The sequence below is a fragment of the Anneissia japonica genome, unplaced genomic scaffold (assembly GCF_011630105.1).
Source record: "Anneissia japonica isolate Jap-2015-1 unplaced genomic scaffold, ASM1163010v1 scaffold288293_len164619_cov106, whole genome shotgun sequence".
NCBI classification, from domain to species: Eukaryota; Metazoa; Echinodermata; class Crinoidea; order Comatulida; family Comatulidae; genus Anneissia; species Anneissia japonica.
Window position 1 is genome coordinate 103,408 of NW_022755229.1, and position 4,467 is coordinate 107,874.

Here is a 4,467-nt window from a genome sequence, read left to right on the forward strand (position 1 = left end):
TATGCACATATATTTGTTTTAAAATATAATGCCTGTGATCGAATCTGTAAAAAGAAAGCACCCAAACATGGACCCTTCCAGCGTGTCAATCAAACCTAACTGACCAATCACATAGGCCAGTAATACGCGCTTGTCACCACCATTAAATTCATTTTTAAAGTGGTCGTTAAATTATGCTATCAACTTCAAGGACAAAGATATTAAACAGTAATTAAAAATCAGATTATTTAGCTGGTTAACCATTTATTACTATATCTGAGGTCGAGACATACAAATATTTAGGGTATACCATGTCTAGAAACAGGTCAGACCATAACTATATAAAAGAAGTTAAGAAGGGTAACAAAATAATAGGATAAATTCAGTCAATTCTTAACAAACAGGATAACTATAACAGAGTATACACAGTGACATACTATGGAAATCCCTGGGTTTGCCCTCCATCAATACGCATGTTCAACCTGGGCAGGGAGCTCACGATACCGGTACATTAACCATTGAAAAATTGCAAATTCAGATGGTAAGGCATTCTTCTTGGCCCCTGTACATCTAGTCAAGAGGCACTTTATGCAGATCTATGATGTCATTAACTGGAAGCCATCCAAAATTGCCAACGTGTAAAATTTCTAAGTAGGCTAAAAAACTTTATTACAGATCGCTGGCCTCGCTTAGCATTGAATGAAATGGTAGCTTTAAGTGAAACCAAACAAATTAAGTGTACATGGTTCGATCATGTGAACAAACTGTTTTTGACAGTTGGGTTTAGAATGTGATTTTAGTGCAATTAATAATGATAGCCTTCTGATTATTACTGAAAATAAGATAAAAGAAGAACATATATTGCATCTATTAGAAAGTACAAAAACAAAAACTTCACTGGGTACCTAACTACAAATAAAATCACTGTATGAACTTACAATGAAAAATTACTTAATTGATAAATTTGATTTCAAAGGGGTTACTTTTAAATTTAAAATACGCTCGTACCACTAAATAGTAAAGTGAGCAAATGGATAAGGGACACCAATGAGATATGCCCAGTATGTAAGTCTGATAATGAGGATATATTGAGTACTTATTATTCTCGTGTAGAAATTCAAAATTCAATAACATTTGTATAGATGAGTTTGTAAAGCTAGAGGATATGCTACTTAACAAGATTAATGGTCAGTTTGCTTGAGATTTGTTTATTTCTAGTGATTTAAAAACCAAAACACGACTCATGCTCGGCAATAACGAAATGTACAAATTCTATAGAAATAATAATGATATAAGTATAACATTTGAAAAACTATGTAAGTCTTACCTAAAAAGAACTTCAAACAAGGAGTAAAATTATGAATGAATATAACGTAAATAGCAGGTAAACAATGTGTAAACCACAACACAGAATTTTTAACGCTGTTTTAATGATTTTTAACCCATTATAACTCTTTTTTATAAACAATTTTAACAGCCAGTTTTAACAAGCTTTAAAATGTTTTTATTATAAGTTATTTTTACAGAATGTTTTCATATCTGTCAATATATAATTGATTTTATATTTATTTAGTGTTATATTGTCTGTTTTGTCATCTTTGTGAACGCACCTCCATCGTGTGCCACTGTTGTAAAAGTGAAGATTCAAATAAAAATTATTATTATTATTATTATTACTCATATCTTTAATGATCACTAATCAATTTATTGGTATGCATAAAGTAAAAAAACATTACTTTAAGCCAATAAGTCATAAACATCGTATTAACTATCATATATACATAGGCCTACATATCGATATTTATTCTGTCTTTGCATAACTGTAAAAGTTACAATCCGAGAGAATTGCTACCTAAATTCGTAAAAGTAGGAAAACAACACGTAACTCGCGGCGTGCTGAATGACTTGTGGGTTGTGGTCCGTGACTACCTAGTCGCCGTAAGGGGCGCTTATAGTAGCTACAGGTTCACATCATTCCACAAAGACAGGGGCTGAAATGAACTATATCACTATATCACTACTCTTCCGAAAGATTCAATAACTACTTTAAAGTGCACCTAGCCAGATTTGTACATTGACCTTAGTTCTGGAAGCCTTGGTTCTACCAACCGAAACCCGGACAAGAAGCGGCTAAAAATCAGCGCCGATATGTTAAGATGCCTCAGCCTTACCACTCGGCCACTTTCTCGCTCCAATGGGATTTAAATGAAGTCTGAATCTTAATCTAGTGCATACAATCAAGGTGTACATCAACATATTATCAGTCATCAATAATTAGTAAAGTAGCAGTTGAAACAATTATCAGTTTGTATGCCAAGTGAATATGCCTACTTATAGCCTATATAAACTATTTCTTCGCTTTTATTTATAATTTATATACATCTGTCAAAGTATTTATAGAATTTGGCTGCATTCTTCTATATAACCTATAATAGGTCTACTGTAATTGTAAAGTCTTAATTTTATTCAAAGCTGCTTTCCTATTGAGATAATAGCTACTCAGAAGTAACAGAGGAATAATAATTGCAGAAACCGTACTTATTCGAATAAACGCCACATTGGCGTTTATTGTTGAGAAGTGTTTTTGAGGGAGCGTTTAATCGATGGAGGAATCTATTTGAGAAAGGCGTTTATTTTTTTTTTTTTTTTTTGTAAAATTGATTCAATATAACCGTCACTAAATTTCACTGCAAATGTGGAACTACAACACACAATTACTGTCAAAATGTGTTACTGCGTGATCATAAAGACTAGAACATCTGAATATGTTGAGAATGGTATTTGCTTCCATTGATTTGGTTACATTTATTTATAGGGCGTTTATTCGATGGACGTGTTTATTCGAAATGAGGCTCTGAGTAGTTTATTCGTGTGGGCGTTTATTCAAGGTAAGACGTTCATTCAAGTAAATACGGTTTGCCTATTTCTTTACAGTTTCTCTGCTGAGTATATGATTAAATAAAGATATTGAATTATACATACAGTTAAGCCTATTTGTTTATCAGCCTATTCTTGATTTATTATATATCTAATTATTTATCCAACTAATCCAACATATTTTTTTCTGATGCGTTTTATATTTTAAAAGAGGACACCACATCAGCTGGCCTTCTTGGTCCAGTTGGAAGAGTCACCCTCTATAAATCAAGTTTGCATAAAGAATAAAACGAATTATCACCAAGTCACAATTTCTCATATACCACAACAATCGATATTCTATATTGAGCATAGCTTATAATCTCCCGCTAACACTGCGGACAGAAAAAAATAAAGGGTTTGTTGGGCCAATTACGAGACAACAAATATATTTTTCGCAAAACAGTTGTACAATGAAGGTGATGTGAACCATCATGTCGCAAATGAATCTACGAAAATCTACCACTAGAGACAGATTATGTACTTTTTTTTTGTTTTTACTGGGGAAATTGTTCAGTAGGAAATTTACGGTTCTCCCACAGGGCCCAGCCTTGTAAATTTTCCAATCCACCCTAGCCTCCTCACTGAGCCTAAATTTGTATTGAACCATTATCCCCCAGTTTAATCAAATTCCCCTCCCCATCCCTCCACTCCCGAATAGGGAATCCTTATTATTACTGTTTTCTAATTTCTTTCTTCTCAAAGATGATCACCGCTCACAGACATTCGCTAGGCCTTGGCCAGCCATGACAAGAAGGACTAACTTGTAAGGCGGCCGAAATGGCATGGAAGCGTACGAGGATAAGTATGTATATATTTTATTAATTTGACACTTGCTATTTGTTTTATAAACCAAAATGTACGTCGAGATTTTTTTTAATTGCTTCTTATCTATTTTCGCCATTGGCTCTTCCCGAATTGGTATTGCCTTCTGGCTAAACTGAACTTCTAAAAATCTTCGCATCCATTATTCCGATTTGCTAGATTTACTTTCTGGTTGAAATTAGTTATTAATAATTGCTTCTTCGTATCCATTATTTATGTTAGCTTTTTCAACCCGGTTGTTGGCTTTTTCAACCTGGTTGTTTGCTATTTCAATTTCGTCTTTTAATTGTTCCGAACCTCCAGGAGTTACATATTTAGGTTTAACATCGCCTGGTAAAGTTTCTTCATAACCAACATCCGACTTAGCTGTACTTTCAGCTGGTTCGTCTTTAGAAAGGTTTAGTTTACAGTAGCCGGGATCCTGGACGCTTTCATCCAAGTTTAAAGATGTCCTGTTAAGATGGGAATAGTCTTCAGACTCTTCATCGAACACAGGGGTGAGGATCAGCTTGCTGTAGCCCTCAGTTATGTCATGGTCATCCGGAACACTTTTGCGCACGTTGTGATTTAATTTACTGTATGCTTCTTCTTCAGTATCACTTTGCCTCAATATCGCATAATTATCGGCTTCCCCATCATCGTTGGCATCAGTTGTGTGTGCCGTTTCAGTGACGTCACTATTTTCATCTCTCTGCAAAGTATAATACGCAGGTGTAGGTTTATCCTTTGAGACACTTTTACCTGTTT